This window comes from Anomaloglossus baeobatrachus, chromosome 2, assembly GCF_048569485.1.
Source record: "Anomaloglossus baeobatrachus isolate aAnoBae1 chromosome 2, aAnoBae1.hap1, whole genome shotgun sequence".
In the NCBI taxonomy this organism is placed as follows: domain Eukaryota; kingdom Metazoa; phylum Chordata; class Amphibia; order Anura; family Aromobatidae; genus Anomaloglossus; species Anomaloglossus baeobatrachus.
This window is the reverse complement of record NC_134354.1, coordinates 240,370,158-240,388,602: the sequence shown is the minus strand read 5'-3', so window position 1 is coordinate 240,388,602 and position 18,445 is coordinate 240,370,158.

Here is an 18,445-nt window from a genome sequence, read left to right as displayed (position 1 = left end):
CTTTGAGCTGCCACTGCTGTTATTGCGCTGTGTGCTATATTGCTGGTGCTCTTCTGTGTTCCAGTGTATGACAACTCTGCTGCTGCTGCAATTGTCTACAATGGCCGCTCCTATGATACCAGCCACTGCTGTAACCACCCATCTCGGCTTCTGCTGCCGTATCTACCTTTCTAGGCTGAACCTATGATACCAGCTGCTGCTGCGCCTCCTAGTATCAGAGACTATTTGTGTATATACCCATGGTGTCAGCTGCTGGGGCACTGTGAACCCTTAGGGCTGCCCTTGTTGGCTACCTACCAATATGTTTGCCTATCTCCACCTCCAGTGGCTTTAATGAAAACTGGGTAGACCTTCAGGTATGCTCCTCCAGGGAAGTGATCGGTGCCTTTGAGCATAACAGTAGCACATACATGTATGCATAGAACATATAAATACAGACACATATACACAGAGCACATACATACAGACATATACAGTTAGCGCCACCAAGTATTTGAAATATGACTGAATCTTTGTGATTTGAGCTCTATATGCCACTATTTTGAATTTAAAATTAAGCAACTTAGATGCAATTGTAGCATAGACTTTTAGTTTTAAATAAAGGAGGTGAACAAAAATATCCTGTGAAATGTATTGGAATTACAACCATTTTGTACAAAGCCTTCTCATTTCAGAGGCTCAAAAGTAATTGAACAAAGTAATTTTACCATGAATAACATGTTCATTTTTAATAATTTGTAGAGAATCCTTTGCAGGCAATGAATGCCTGAAGTCTGGAAGCCATGGATGTCACCAAACACTGGCTTTCCTCCATTTTGATGTTTTGCCAGGACTTTACTGCAACTGACTTCAGTTGTTGCTTCTTTGTGGGTCTTTTTGCCTTAAATTTTGTTTTAAGTATGTGAAATGCATGCTCAATGAGGTTGAGATCTAGTGATTATAAATAAATATGCTAGCTCAACTGCTATGTTGCTGGTGCTCAAAGGAAAATATATATATTGTACTGTATTTCTGCTTATGGCGCTCATACTCGATAAAGGTGTGTGTGTGTGTGTGTGTGTATGTCCGCTAAAGGAATCCGCACCGTCGCATTTACAGTCACGAAATTTTGCACAGACACCCCATGTGACTCAGGGAACATCATAGACTATGTTTTGACAGGAAAATGTAACCCCGCACTTTACAGTTACTATCTAAAAAACATGTCTCCATTAAACTGAATGGAGGTGGGAGCTAGAGGCTATTAATAGCAACTGTCAGTGGTTGCTATAGGAACAAAATAAACTGTTAGTATAAGAAGCTTATGTGTGAGGTAATATGATGTCAGTGGTGAGACGGATAGATAGAGACAGAAAAAGACAGACAGAGGTAGACAGACCTGGAAAGAGACAGACAGAGACATAGTCAGACGGGGAAAGAGACAGAGAGATAGAGATAGCCGGGCAAAGAGACAGACCTGGAAAGAGACAGACAGACACAGAGAGAAACAGACAGACACAGAGAAAGAGAGAGACACAGAGATAGAGAGAGACAAACAGAGACTGATACAGAGAAACTGATACAGACAGAGACAGACACACAGAGACAGACAGAAACTCGAAGAGAGACAGTTACTATCCCGGGCAACGCCCGGGTACTTCAGCTAGTATATCTAAATGTTTTCAAATTTATGTTTCTATTTTTTCTTAATTTGCATATCATTAAAATGTCTATTGATACTGTGATTTTCAGAACTCCACACATTTTTCTGCTTTTAGTTGAAATTTCAATATTGAGGAGTGTAGACTGATAGCAACATTTAAAGGGTTAGCAGTGATCGGACCTGTTGGTACATGCAGATGGCGGCTATGTAACACAGCCCAGATCTGCTGGCAGGGGCAAAACTTGAGTTTCATGGGCTCCAGTGCAAAGCTTGAGCCTACCCACCCCTCCGTCCACATGTTGGTCAGTTGTAAGAGCCATTGTAGCATTCTAAATTGTGTAGTAATGACCCCAATCCTGTACTAATGTCCCCCATCCTGGGCCACTTCCTGGTAAAATCTCCACCTTCCTAGTAAATATGTCCCCCATCCTGGTATATGTCCCCATCATGGCCCCACCCTGATATATGTCTCCATCATCACCCAATCCTGGTGTATGACCCCGCCATGGTCCTATCCTGGTATACATGTCCCCATCATGGCCCCATCCTGCTATATATTTTCCCATCATGGCCCTATCCTCCCATTCTGGTACAAATGTCCCCATCGTGGCCCCATTTGGTATATATGGCCCCATGTTGGTTTATGTCCCCATCCTGGTATATGTCCCCATCATGGCCCCATCATCATATATAACCCCCATCATAGCTATATCCCACTATATATAGCCCTATCCTGGTATATATGTCCACCTCCTGGCCCCATCCTAGTATATGTTCTCATCATAGCCCCATTCTGGTATTTAAGTCCCCATCATAACCTTATCCTGGTATATGTTTCCATCCTGCTATATGACCCCTTTATGGCCCCATCATGGCTGCATCCTAGTACATATGATCCCCTTCACGCCGCACACAATAAAAAAAAAAAAGAATATATTCACCTTTCCTATGCTCCACTAGTGTTCTCCTCCAATGCTGTCATGCCGGCAACTGACCTTAGCGTGTAAGCAGTGCAGCGCATGATATCACTGTCATGTGTGCCCACTTACACTGCTGTCAGCTGCTGGCATATTCGCTGCTCAACAGGCCAGGATTATGGGTTTGGGGAGTAGTGCATATTCATGTTCTTTAAGTGCGGCACAGGTGACTGCCCAGCAGCAGGCTTCCTTCATTGGCTTCCTGTCAAGTGGGCTGCTATTAAAGTACATGAATATTCACTGCTCTTCATGCCCATAATCATGCCCACCTCTGAGCATTCAGCACAAAGAGGTGGGTGGGACTATGGGCATTAAGATCAGTGAATATTCATATCTTTAATCAGCCGGCACTGCAGTGCAGGAACCCTGTGCTGCAATGCATTTCAGCCGGATGCACGCCATCTGAAGCACTCACAGCTGAATCAGGCACTGGCGTGCGTGATCCTCCTATACCCCCGGGCCTGGTCGCTATCGCAATCCCTGAGGCCACGATCATTATGCCATGGGGTGTACATGTACATCACTTCTTGATGGTTAAAGAGGTTGTCCAGTGTTTTTGAAAATGTTACAAAGGTAGGGATTTATATAATGTATAGTGATGTCATATCATCACACTGTTTGATGTCACTTGCATTACATCATCCTCCAGCAGGCCACAGTCTGCTGTTTGTAGTGGTAGAACAGAGAGCCTAAAGGTGGCTTTACACGCTACGAGATCGCTAAAGCGATCTCGTTGGGGTCACGGAATTTGTGACGCACATCCGGCCGCGTTAGCGATGTCGTTGTGTGTGACACCTATGAGCGTTTTTGAATCGTCGCAAAAACGTTCAAAATCGCTCAGCGGTGATATGCCCCCCTCTTCCCAATTATCGTTGCTACTGCAGTAACGAAGTTGTTTGTCGTTCCTTCGACAGCACACATCGCTATGTGTGACACCGCAGGAACGACAAACATCTCCTTACCTGCGTCCCGCCGGCAATGAGAAGGAAGAAGGTGGGCGGCATGTTCCGGCCGCTCATCTCCGCCCCTCCTTTTCTATTGGGTGACGGTTCAGTGACGCTGCTGTGACGTCGTTGTGATGCTGAACGAACCGCCCCCCTTAGAAAGGAGGCGGTTCGCCGGTCACAGCGACGTCGCTGCACAGGTATGTGCGTGTGACACAGCCGTAGCGATGTTCACTACGGCAGCGATCACCACATATCGTGCCACCGACGGGGGCGGGTGCTATCGCATGTGACATCGCTAGCCGATGCTAGCAATGTCGCAACGTGTAAAGCGGCCTTTAGGCTATGTACCCTTACATAGTTGTTAACAGTATCTATTTCCAGAAATCACAGACACCCTTACCAGTGCTGAAGGCTAATGCGCCTCACTGTGGGACCTGCTCATTTGCTAGATGGCCTCTCTGATCCTGGTTGCCATTGTCCCATCTATTCAGTACACAGAGAGGAGACAGTGCACAGGCATAGCTAGCATGTCTCCCTCTTCCAACTCCTTTCGATGTTGTGGTTTGGTGGATACTCCACAGTGATGGCAAAACATGTTAGTAGGGTTTATCAGTCTTCCATTTGTTGGCAGCCAACAATATGCCAAATAAAGGGAGTTGAGAAATTTTCAAGCTCTGAGATCACTTAGACACTATTGGTGACATTGAGAGTTTCAAATTGCACTGTGGGCAGCACTCTTATTAATAGCATTTCTGTTTGTGAAGCAATAATGTTCTTAAAGAGAACCGGTCAGCACAATTTTGTAATGTAAAGTAAATACATGCCTGTAATGGTGCTGTAATACAGATTAAGTTGATACTATTGTTGAAGAAATCCGCTTAGTCGTTCTTTTATCACTATTTGAAGTGTTTTGCTTATTAGATTTTGGTATACAGGGGCAGGACTACAGACTGGGTCTTCTCCTCCTGGTCAGGAATTCCCCTGCTCCCTCCAGTCTTTGAATGACAGAGGTGGCAACTGGCAAGTTACTGAAAAAGCAGTGACTAAGGCTACTTTCACACATCCGGCTTGAGCTCTGCGGCTCAATCCGGCTGTGCAAGCTATGCAACGGATGCGGTGAAAACACCGCATCCTTTGCATAAGTTTTTCCTTTGCGGCCAGTCCAGTTTTTGCCGCTTGCGGCATGCTACTGAGCATGCGCAGTGGCAAAAACCGCATGCGGCGGCCGTATGCGGTTATTGCCGCATCCGGCCGCCATAGGCATGCATTGAGAAATGCGCCGCATCGGCCGAATGCGGCGCGATGCGGTTTTTTTTTTGCCGCACGGAAAAACGTGCCAGGCAACGTTCCATCCGGCCGCCGCATCGGCTAAATCTGCCGCATGCGGCAAAAACCGGACGGAACGCAAGGCCATGCGGCACAATGCGGCACTAATTAAAGTCTATGCAGGAAAATCGCAACCGGCAGCAAAAAAAAACGTTTGCGATTTTCCTGCAAAGTGCCAGATTGTGCCGCATAGCGAAAACCGGAGATGTGAAAGCAGCCTTATCAGAAGCAGGCGGAAGGATCAGGGAATTACAAACTAGGAGGAGAGACTCAATACACTGTGCACTGAAATCTAATTAGTAGAAACTCTGTACTGATGAAATGCTGAGCCAACTGTCAGTTTCAGAGCACGGTGACAGCCTCTGCTCACTATGCACAGATCGGTCACTGAAACCGTGCCCCTATGACTGAAAGCCTGAGGCTGCTGGGAGGAATAAAGCTTGAATCTTTTATTAATGCTACTGGTTTCAGGGTCAGGACGATCGCAGGCGCAGGGATCTTAACCGCAACCGCCGGCCCCAGCCCTTACTTCAGCTGGATGTACGTTTGAGGCTGCACATCCAGCTGAAATGCATTGCAGTGCAGAGACCCGTCAGGTCCCTGTACTGCTATACACGTTGCTGGCTTAACAGAAGGTGGCAGCTTTCATCTGAGTCCCAGTGACTAAGGGCGACGCATGGCAATGACGTCATGCGTTGCAATAACACCAACACCAGTGAAAACTGCCTGCCACTGTGTGCTTGTTGCACAGGAGGACGCTGCGCGACATGGGAGTCAGAGATGGTGAGTACAATGTTTTTTGCATTAGACAGAACACCGACAAATTTACCAGGATTGGGACATATATACCAGGAGGGGGACAGTAGATACCAGGAAGGGGACAGTATATACCAGGAGAGGGACAGTATATATCAGGAGGGGCACTGCAAGGGTACAGTATACACCAGGAGGGCTCCAGGATGGGGACAGTAGATACCAGGAGGGGGACAGTATATACCAGTGGGGACCCAGGATGGGACATATATACCAGGATGGTAACATATATACCAGGATGGGGGACATATTTACAAGGAAGGAGCCCAGGATGGGGGACATTAGAACAGGGTGGGGGACATTACTACATAATGGGGAGGCAACTCGTATGTCTTTATAGGATGCTAAATGTACACATGCATACAGTATACATACATCTGACCAACATAAGGGTCAAATTTTGCCCATCAAGTTCTAGCTACTCCACTGACTGGTATGTTGTAGTGACATGCAGTTAGGTCCAGAAATATTTGGACAGTGACACAAGTTTTGTTATTTTAGCTGTTTACAAAAACATGTTCAGAAATACAATTATATATATAATATGGGCTGAAAGTGCACACTCCCAGCTGCAATATGAGAGTTTTCACATCCAAATCGGAGAAAGGGTTTAGGAATCATAGCTCTGTAATGCATAGCCTCCTCTTTTTAAAGGGACCAAAAGTAATTGGACAAGGGACTCTAAGGGCCGCAATTAATTCTGAAGGCGTCTCCCTCGTTAACCTGTAATCAATGAAGTAGTTAAAAGGTCTGGGGTTGATTACAGGTGTGTGGTTTTGCATTTGGAAGCTGTTGCTGTGACCAGACAACATGCGGTCTAAGGAACTCTCAATTGAGGTGAAGCAGAACATCCTGAGGCTGAAAAAAAAGAAAAAATCCATCAGAGAGATAGCAGACATGCTTGGAGTAGCAAAATCAACAGTCGGGTACATTCTGAGAAAAAAGGAATTGACTGGTGAGCTTGGGAACTCAAAAAGGCCTGGGCGTCCACGGATGACAACAGTGGTGGATGATCGCCGCATACTTTCTTTGGTGAAGAAGAACCCGTTCACAACATCAACTGAAGTCCAGAACACTCTCAGTGAAGTAGGTGTATCTGTCTCTAAGTCAACAGTAAAGAGAAGACTCCATGAAAGTAAATACAAAGGGTTCACATCTAGATGCAAAACATTCATCAATTCCAAAAATAGACAGGCCAGAGTTAAATTTGCTGAAAAACACCTCATGAAGCCAGCTCAGTTCTGGAAAAGTATTCTATGGACAGATGAGACAAAGATCAACCTGTACCAGAATGATGGGAAGAAAAAAGTTTGGAGAAGAAAGGGAACGGCACATGATCCAAGGCACACCACATCCTCTGTAAACATGGTGGAGGCAACGTGATGGCATGGGCATGCATGGCTTTCAATGGCACTGGGTCACTTGTGTTTATTGATGACATAACAGCAGACAAGAGTAGCCGGATGAATTCTGAAGTGTACCGGGATATACTTTCAGCCCAGATTCAGCCAAATGCCGCAAAGTTGATCGGACGGCGCTTCATAGTACAGATGGACAATGACCCCAAGCATACAGCCAAAGCTACCCAGGAGTTCATGAGTGCAAAAAAGTGGAACATTCTGCAATGGCCAAGTCAATCACCAGATCTTAACCCAATTGAGCATGCATTTCACTTGCTCAAATCCAGACTTAAGACGGAAAGACCCACAAACAAGCAAGACCTGAAGGCTGCGGCTGTAAAGGCCTGGCAAAGCATTAAGAAGGAGGAAACCCAGCGTTTGGTGATATCCATGGGTTCCAGACTTAAGGCAGTGATTGCCTCCAAAGGATTCGCAACAAAATATTGAAAATAAAAATATTTTGTTTGGGTTTGGTTTATTTGTCCAATTACTTTTGACCTCCTAAAATGTGGAGTGTTTGTAAAGAAATGTGTACAATTCCTACAATTTCTATCAGATATTTTTGTTCAAACCTTCAAATTAAACGTTACAATCTGCACTTGAATTCTGTTGTAGAGGTTTCATTTCAAATCCAATGTGGTGGCATGCAGAGCCCAACTCGCGAAAATTGTGTCACTGTCCAAATATTTCTGGACCTAACTGTATAATAGTATTTAGATTACACATAGTGTGTTTGAATAATAATTATTCTATTTGCTTTTTAAAGTAAGAGTTTTGGCAGCATTCTTCACCATGTCATTTTTGTAACCAATTGCTCATCTTTGCCAATTGTGACATAGACAAATAGGACAGTACTGCTTTTAGCCAATGCCTGTACTTTCATCACCATAGTGTGTGGCTGCTGGCTAATTCGGGCGTCACACGGGACGATCTATCGTGCGATCGCATGAGCAATCATACCCGACCCTGTCGTTTATGCGTCACGGGCAATTAGTTGCCCGTGGCGCCCAAAGTCGTTAACCCCCTGTCACACGCACTTACCTCCCGGACGACCTCGCTGTGGGCGGCGAACATCCTCTTCCTGAAGGGGAAGGGACGTTCGGCATCACAGCGACGTCACACAGCGGCCGGCCAATAGAAGCGAAGGGGCGGAGATGAGCGGGACGTAAACATCCCGCCCACCTCCTTCCTTCCGCATTGCTGGCAGGACGTAGGTAAGCTGCAGTTCAGCGTTCCCAGTGTGACACACAAAGCGATGTGTGCTACCTCGGGAATGATGAACAACTGGGACACAGAAGGAGGAACGACATTATGAAAATGAGCGACGTGTCAACGAGCAATGATAAGGTGAGTATTTTTGCTCGTTCACCGTCGCTCGTAGCTGTCACACGCTACGATATATCAAACGATGCCAGATGTGCGTCACTAACGACGTGACCCCGCCGACATATCGCCCAATATATCGTACCGTGTGACGCCCGCATAAGTCTTTTTCATCTTCCTATACTGATAAATATAGGTTATGGTCTAGAATGCCATTGCATGCTCAACTAGCAAACAGTAGAAGGCTATACTTTTTAAAACAGATCTATCTGAAACTTAACCTTTCCAAAACTTAACTACTTCTGTTCCCTCCATCTTCTAACCTCCCTAAACCCAACATCTCCCTCTCTGTGTGTGGCACCATGATAACTCCTAGGCAGCAGGCGCGCTGTCTGGGTGTTATATTTGACACTGATCTCTCCTTCACCTCTCATATACAATCTCTTGCACACTCCTGTCACTTGCAACTCAAGAACATCTCTAGAATCCGCCCCTTTCTCACAATGGAAACGACCAAAACCCTCACAATGGCCCTGATCCACTCCCGCCTCGACTATTGTAATTCTCTATTAATTGGTCTCCCCTTTCTAGACTTTGTCCTCTTCAGTCCATCCTTAATGCAGCAGCCAGGGTCACCTACCTGGCTAGCCGCTACTCGGATGCCTCCTCTCTGTGCCATTCATTGCACTGGCTGCCCATATATCAAAAATTCAAATTGCTTGTTCTCACCCACAAAGCTCTCAACAGTACGGCACCCCCCTACATCTCCACCCTCATCTCTGTCTATCACCCTACCCGTTCCCTACGCTCTGCAAATTACTTTCAACTAACATCCACACTAATCCGAACCTCCCACTCCCAGATTCAAGACTTCTCCCGAGCTGCACCAATCCTCTGCAATGCTCTACCCCAAGAAGCTAGGACGAATCACAACTTACTCAGCTTCAGACGCTCCCTAAAAACGCATCTTTTTAGGGTGGCCTATCACACTCCCTAGCCAAATTAAGTTTACATAGTCATTCCACAACTTCTCAGAACATATATCCACGTCAAACGCCATTGCACCCAAATGCATCTCAAGGTTCTGGCTGACTGGTTAAGGCATCCCTTATCTATCCCCCATTTCCTTGAGATGGCTGGATTGTCATTGTAAATAAGCACTTGGACCTTGTTTCCCCCCATTTCATTGTAGATTGTAAGCTAAAGTTTATCCCTTTCTCTTTACGACCCTGCGGATTCCCTAACCTCTTCAAGCTGTTACATTTCAGCACTTCCTTTTGTGTCTTTAAATACCCTCATTCCCCCTTACTCTAGGCTGGTGATTGGTCTAATACTCTAGTGCAAGCAGTCTGCTTGTGTTCATCTGGAGAAATTTTGTTGTTGTTGCAGTTCCTCTCCCCGAGTCAACTGGAGATAAGTTATTTGTTTACTTTCTGTAACGCCTGCCTGGATCAACAGACTCAGATGGGATGTAATCGACAGGCTAGAGGGAAGCCACTCCCCAAGCAGGACCCCCAGAACCCTGAAACCCTTTAACCCCTATACAGGGATTTGGAATTACACAGGGCCCTGGAGATCACTACCTGTGGAAGGCTACAGTCCGATGAGAGTAGTCGTCAGGCAGGGTCAAACCAGGAATAGCAGAACAGGGACAGAATCGGCAGGCGAGGACGTAATCAGAAAACGTAGCAGAGGTCAAATCCGGATCGGGCAGCGAGGTACAAAAACAGCAGGCAGAAGGGTAGTCAGAAAACATGCAGAAGTCAGCACACAGGAATCACTAAACAGAATAGGGCGGACCAGGAGCCAGGAAATCAGAACTATCTCTGGCAGAGGTCAGCAGACAGGAGGGGAACTAAGAAGAGTGTGATGTCTTCCCATTGGCTGTAGCTGAACGCTGGCAACTTCAGCTGGAAGATACACGCCACCCACAGGCAGCCAGTGGTACTGCAGATCCTAAGATAACCCAGCCTAGTGGATGATCGGAGCCTGTGCCCACCAGTGCGGCTGGCATCGACTCCTCTCCCATCACCAGCACCATCCACAGCAGGAACATGGCGTTGCCTGGCGATCGGAGCAGAAGTCGCTGGAGCGGACTCCGGTGGTGACGTAACACTTTCCTCTGTGTCTTCTTTAGAGCTTAGTGGGATTGACTAAGCACCCATCCCATCCGTTACCTACCATGGGTCTATTTTAGGGTCAGCCAGGGTGTCTGGTAATTGGCTTGGCGCATAGGTGCATGACCTATTTAATGTGGTGAGGGAAGCCAGGGGCCAGTGATAGATTTGGTCAGGGGTCACTAACTCCCCCTTCCCTAGACACAGAGTTTCCCTTCCCTTTCGCCATTCACCTGTACTTCCCCGTACCTAGTGTTACAAATAAGCTGTAAAGTCACATGAGTGTGTGCAAAGTGGAGATAAACTGCATACAGATTCTAAGAACAGTAGAGTTTTTTTTTATTTTAGCTTTGGGTGAGAATGACATAGAGGTCAAAATAAGAATGACAAGTTAGTTAAACGGTTAAGAAAAAAAAATAATTCAACAGCTGAAATAAATTTTAGCACAATTTTCCATAAGAATTATGAATGTGGTAAAGTTTAAGTACGAATGTGTGAATTCTTGTCAGTGTTTGAAAATGAAAGCAATGTGACTTCTATAATTAATACAGAAATTATCAGGGGCTACACAGGAAGATATTGGAACAACAGAAAAAAAAAACAGAGAGAAAAGATAAATTGTATATAATTTTACACAAACCCCCAAAATGGGCCAGACAAAATTGTTGGCACCCTTAACTTAATATTTGGTTGCACACCTTTTGGAATAAATAACTGCCATCATTCGCTTCCTATAACCATCACCAAGCTTCTTACACCTTGCAACTGAAATTTTGGACCAATCTTTTGCAAACGTCTCCAGGTCTCTTATATTTTAAGGGGGTCTTCTCCCAACAGCAATTTTAAAATCTCTCCACAGGTGTTCAGTGGTATTTAGATTTGGACTCATTGTTGGCCACTTCAGAAATCTCCAGTGCTTTGTTTCCATCTATTTCTGGGGGCCTCTTGAAGTATGTTTGGGGTTGTTGTCCTGCTGAAAGACCCAAGACCTAGGATGAAAACCTAGCTTTCTCACACTGGGCACTTCACTGCAACCCAAAATCATTTGGCAATTTTCATATTTTATGATGCATTGAACCCAGTGCCAGTTGCAGCCAAACAAATCTGCAACGTGCGCACAGCAAAAATGAAATCTCATAGACTTTGCTGGGGAAGGAAATCAATGCAGTTTTGGGCAACAAAACTGCACCCGAAGAACGCGGCAAAATGTGAAAAAAGATGCAATGTGCGCACAAGATCTAAAACATCTTTGAACCACCGCCATATTTGACTGTAGATATGATGTTCTCTTCTTTGTAGGCCTCATTCTGTTTTCTGCAAACAGTAGGATCATGTAGTTTATCAAAAAACTCTATTCTGCTCTCATCTGTCAACAAGACACTTTCCTAAAAGGATATTGGCTTATGGACATTTTGGCATACTGTAGTCTAACGTTTATGTCTCAAATGTCAACGGATAGATCATGCTGACACTAATGTACCCTGAGCCTTAAGGACAGCTGTAGTTCCTTTGGAACTTGATTGGAGCTGCTTGTCCACCATCCTGATTACCTACGTATCCTTTCTTCAATTTCTCTTTGCCGTCCGCGTCCAGAGAGATTAGCTACAGTGCCATGGTTTGTAAACTTCTTGATTATCTTGCACACCGTGAACAAAGGAACATCAAGATCTCTGGAGATGGACTTATAACCTTGAGATTGTTGATATTTTTCAACAATTTTGGTTCTCATGATCTCAGACAGTTCTTTTCTCTTCTTTCTGTTCTCCATGCTTACTCTGGCATGCACAGATGCATAATGCAAATACTGAGTACATTTCTCCCCTTTTTATCTGGATTCCGGTGTGATTTTCATATTGCCTACACTTTTGGCCATGACTGTATGTGTAGTGGACCATGCTAGCTTACAGCCTATTGGTCGCACCCATACTATTATATTAGGTGGGCTGCCCAGCACTATGTAAATTCACCCTACCCCTGCAGCCCTACTGCGTCCTACAGCAACCTGGTATTGGTAAATACAGCTGCCTTTTTTGTGATGTTTTTTGAACATTTACTTGGTTAATTATTCTTATCCTTTCAAATTTGTTGACATGGTTGCTTACCAACCAAGGGTGCTTAAATTCCATCTGCTGAAGTATGAAATCAATTGCATATTCTGTAATGTAATATCACCCAGGAGTTTCCAAAACATTGGTTATTAAATATCTCTTTCACAACTTAGAAAGTTTATTCTCATTAACTGGTTTATGACTCATGCCAAAATATACGTCATAAATGAGTCCCAGGAGCTCGGGTTTGGCATATTGATGATTGGACGGACAGATTGCTGGGTGGCTGGGGAAGATTCATCTTCCATTGGCATGCTTTAATTGAAATGACCGAATTCAGAGGGAATGTTCACTACAGATAATTTTAAGGAACAAGTAGAGAAGCTGTAGTCCAGGACCTCCAAGGTAGTATTTTCAGAAATATTACTAGTGCCACAAGCATTATTAGAAAGCCAAAAGTTTCATGTAGAACCGAACCAACTTCTCTGTTGACTACAGACGCTACAGCAGGGATGGGCTGCACCTCAATGGGGAGGGTACCGCTGTGCTGGGGGTGAAAATGTTTGGAAGGATGGAGGAGCTTTTAAACTAGGATATGAGTGGGGGAGAGTGGTTGCCTGAATAATGGTTTAGATAGTGCCGATAGAGAGTGGGACTCAGTAGGGGTATATTGAGATTTAGAGGGGGCAGGGACTTGCAATGAAAAGATAGAAAGGAGTGTGGAAATGAATGTGCACCTAGGAAAAATAAAAGTGTTGGTAATGTCTGCTGCCGAATGAAAGAGATTTTGCAAATAAAATGTAGGAATGTAGGACTAAAAAAGTTATAATTCGTCCCTGTAATTACTACCAGTATGTGATGGGCATAGTGGAAACCTGGCTTAATGAGAAGACTACACTTTTCAGAATCGATAGGAATGTTAAAATGAGATGGAATTTATAAAAATACAATTCCCTCTTCCTAAGACCTGTACTGAATAAGAGCATTTATGATAGCTGTATCAGTATGGAGTTGTTATAGGTAAATAACCACAATGATGGCAATAATAGTAAACTACGAATTGGAGTTTCTATAAGGCTAAGTTCACACTTCAGTTGTTTTCAATCCGTCAGGTCCGTCAGCAACGGATCAGTTGTTTTTTAGATGTCAACTGATGCAACTGATGTGTTTTTCACAGGATTCCTTTCACAGGAATCCTGTGAAAAAACGGATCAGTTGCGTCCGTTACATCCGCTGTGCGTCCGTTTTTTGACGGATCAGTCATGATCCGTCTGTGTTTGGGACAGCCCAGTGGGCGTGCCAAGCATGCTGGGCATGCTCAGTAGAGCATGACGGAATCCTGCGCTGGATTCCGTTGTAAGACGGATTACGACGGAATCCAGCACCATAGACATGCATTACAAGCTTGACGGATCGCGACGGATTCCTGCGCGGCGCGTTAATTTTGACGGCCCGAAAAACGTTACATTCTGCGTTGCTCCCCGCTCGGCGGTCAGTCAAAAACGACGGACCGCGACGCAGCGGATGCAACGCAGGGTCATCAGTCGCAATCCGTCACTAATAGAAGTCTATGGGGAAATACAGGATTCCTGCAAAATATTTTGCAGGATTCCGTAATTCCTCAAGGCTACGGATTGTGACTGATGCAAAACACAGGATGTGTGAACTTAGCCTAAGCCACCAAATATGACTGAGCTGGTAGAGCATAGTAAATGTGAAAAATTCACAAAAATAACCGAAAGACAATCATAAGAAATAAATAAAATCAGTATTTTTAAAACACCAAGTAAAAAAAAACAAAGAATAATCTCATAATAATAACATGCGGGCAAGTGTACAAAATGTAATTGGATAGTCATCACATATCAAATATCCAAAATGGTGAACCAGAATTATCTATACATACAGGGTGTGTCCAATTTTATATACAACACACAACAATGTGATTCTCAAGTGACAAATACATATAATGAAAAAATGAAAGTGAATGATGTTAAATGCTATATAAGTATCAATGAAGTAACTAAAAATATATATCAATAAATATAAAGTATACAAACGAGTATGTAAATAATTAATAATTATATAGAGTCAACCATATAGAAGCAGCAGTTTCAAAATGGCAAATGTGTTAGTAATAAAGAATGTAAAATATATAATATAAATGACCCAAGTCTTTATTGAGGTAGAAATAGAATTATAAGGTGTCAGGTGCAAATCAGTATAGATGTAGTTAAATTATAATGTGCCAAGTGAAATATAGTGACAATACTTGTAAAGTGATCAGTGATCAGATATTATAAGGATGAACAGAAAATTATATCACCTGATCAATATTGCAGCAGCAATCATTTATTTATCATTTATAAGATACATGATGTAATGAAAATAAAAATGATATCACCTAGTCAATACCACAGGAGCAAGCAAGTAAATGGCAGTGAATCCTCCAAAAGTTAAAGTAGTAGGTGTCAAGTTATACTAAGATATAGGAGTTAAATTATGTATCTCCTGCTTATAAGAAGATTCACAGAGAATGATTAAGCCTGCTGGGATTACTTGATGAACACCCAGGTTATGGAGCCACTGTGAGTGCACCGCCCACTCCCCGACGCGTGTTTCGGAAATACCTTCGGCAGGGTTGCACCAACTTACTTAGAGGGGGTTTAAATGTGAATGTCCACCAATAGTCCAGCGTCCCAATGTGGTGCGACACATACTTGGAATGGACGACACCACCGCCCACCACCATCCACCATCCGAGGAACCTGATCCACCGCATCACAAAGGCCCTAGTGACTAAGTGGTGCATGGTGAGATACAGGAGGCGGAGGAGCTGCGAGGCACCACTTCACAGCATGCGTGCCATCGGAATATAGACCATTGTAACTGAGAATGAACATAGATGTGGAGCGCAAAATGAATAGGAATGGAGAATAATGAACTGGTAACCAACAAACTATAGCATGTAAAACTGATATCTCAATTAACTGTTGGTTGTATGATTATGACTAACAGAGTATACAAACCCATGAGTTATCATATGAAGACATAATATTACAAAAAAATAAGAATTAAAAAAATAAGACAAGAACTTAAAATGAAATTAGAAGTAAACAAAGTGTGTGTGAATAAATATGTGAATCTATACATAATTAACAATTGATCATAATAAAATAAAGTACAAGGAAATGTGCAGAGAACCATAAATAATGAAATATATGCAGTGATGAAGTGAAAAAATAATCTTATGATAAATGGTAAGTGAACAGAATAAAGAAACAGATTAAGTTTCAGAATAGTAGACATAGAAATTGATAAATAATAAATACATGCACAAATTAAATTCAAAGAACAGTCTATGATATCCGGTACTGCTGCTACCTGGTACCCCGTTTGCTGATATGTGTATCTGTTATAGTCGAGAATGATCTTCAGAATTTGTTAACCCACTGAATAAAAGAAGTGTTGCGATGGTCAAGGGGTAGTACTGATGATATGGTATCCTAATATAAATAAAGTAAAACTAAGATAATTAGTATCAACAAAAACCATTGAAAACACTATAAAAAAACAGCCACTGCAATTGTAATTCTCTCCACATGTAATATATGGCATCCACATAAAACACGTAGAGCAAAAAAATAAAAAACATTAAGTCAATACAGAAGTTAAAAACATATAATACCAGATAAAAATTGCATGTAGATGACTAACATAAAACTAGACAGGTGGTCAAAGGAATGGGACAAAACTGTTGAGGCTCACCAGAGGAACTGTGTTCAATAACCATATCCATTTGGTCTCCTTTCTTGCCAAAGGCTGGCTAATATTACCTCCTCTCATATTTGGGATAACTTTGTGGCCTCATTGTTGTAGTGGCTATCAACCAACAAATCCCTTAAATTTTTGCTCCTCCGAAAAGTCAAATAAGGCTTAGTACTAATATATTTAGCCAAATCAGGATCCGCCAACAGAATGGTCCAAGCATTCTCAAAGGATCGTTGTACCCGAGTAGATTGAGACTTGAAGTCCGTTATGAATCATACCATGTTGCTGGTGGTAGTGTTCTTTGAGGAATACAGCAATTGTGCCCTGACAATACGCTTGGTCCTATGGTAGGCATGTTTTATGGAGCAGCAGCTGTAACCCCACTCCAAAACACCAGTGCTTCAGGTCAGTTGCTTGATGTTCAAAATCCTTATCTGATGAACATTTGTGATAAATTCTCAAAAACTGACCTATAGTTATGTAGCACCCAGGGATATGGGATACTCAGTTCCGGGCAGTACAGGTGTTGGGGAAGTCACGGTGGTGGCCGTTACCCGGTTCCGTGCCGTGGGCCCTTTTTATGATTATTCTGTTTTTATTGAATTTTCACAAATCAAACATAACAATATAAAAGAGAGTAAGAAAGTAGTAGTGGGGAATGAGAAAAGATTAGAGAGAAAGATCTCAAGTATGGTCCCTCTCCGGGTCCAACGATCAAATATAGTCAATTACATACATTGGCTTAAATGCAAATCACAATCTTATCATTTACTCTACAATAACATTGCTCCCTATATGGCTAATTCCATAATACTTCTAGTCCCAAGTCCTTTTACTTTCGGGTGCGTTTCAGATAAATGTAATCTTTTTTTCTATTCTCCGACCCCTTAGTTTGTCTTATGATGAGATTATTTTTGTTTGACTGGGCCCTTTTTATAACGGGGATATTTATCGGGGAGAATAAGATAATGTTCACTTGTGACGCCACTTGCGGTGTTGCGGCTAAGTTTGGGGAGCCGCCGCTGCAGAATGTCTCTACTGGGGCTGGTGGTATTGGCAGCTAGAATGGTAGACTCTCCGCAAGTAGGGTTTTGCCCCAGAGGGTGTATGGTGCAGAGGACGTCGGAAGAAGGTAGTCCACACAGGTGTTCAGTGCAACTGGTTTACTCACTGCTGGTAGATGTTGACTGGTTGCCCGAGGCCAGCTGGTTTCATCTCCAGGTCCCCTTCGTCCCATTTCCAGTTTGGTTCTCTAGTACTTTCTTCCCCTGCACCTGTCTCTGGTAAGTGGGTCCCCGTGGTATAGAACAACTGGTTGTCACCGTTTTGTGGTTTGTCCACTTCTGTCCGCCTGATGGTAGCGTGAACCCTGTGGGGTTGGAGTCTCTGGTCCTGTCCCCATTTCTCCCTTTGCTACTGAGTCTTCGGATTCTTTAGGATCAAGGTTCTTGATGGCCCCCTTGCTGTGTTAACAGGTCGGCCTGGAGCTCTTTCCTGTCCTAGGGTCCTGTACCCCGTGGGTGCGGGCGTAGTTCCGGTAATACTCCACCGGCAACCACTTCTCCTGGGTACCAGGTCACCGTGAACCCGAGTCAGAACGTCGCTTCGCTTTTACGTTCATTCTCCTACTCTTGTCAACTCACTGACTACTCTCCACAGTCTGCCCCTCCCACCTGGCCTACAATAGCCCTCAGTCCAGTAGACCACTGCGCAACCAGCTCTGTCCTCACCTATTGTACCATCACCCATTGCCTGTAGACTGTGAGCCCTCGCGGGCAGGGTCCTCTCTCCTCCTATACCAGTCTGTTTTGTACTGTTAATGATTGTTGTACGTATACCCTTTTTCACTTGTAAAGTGCCATGGAATAAATGGCGCTATAATAATAAATAAATAATAATATTTATACTGTACATAATTTTTTCTCTCTATAGTGTACCTCCATCTCTCACAGCTGATTGTGGGTACACAGGGCTGCCACTAGGAATTTCGGGCCCCATACTGGCAAAAGTTCGGGGCCCCCTTGAGGCTCCACCCCAGCTCCGCCTCCACCCCAGCTCCGCCTCCACCCCGCGAATCTTCC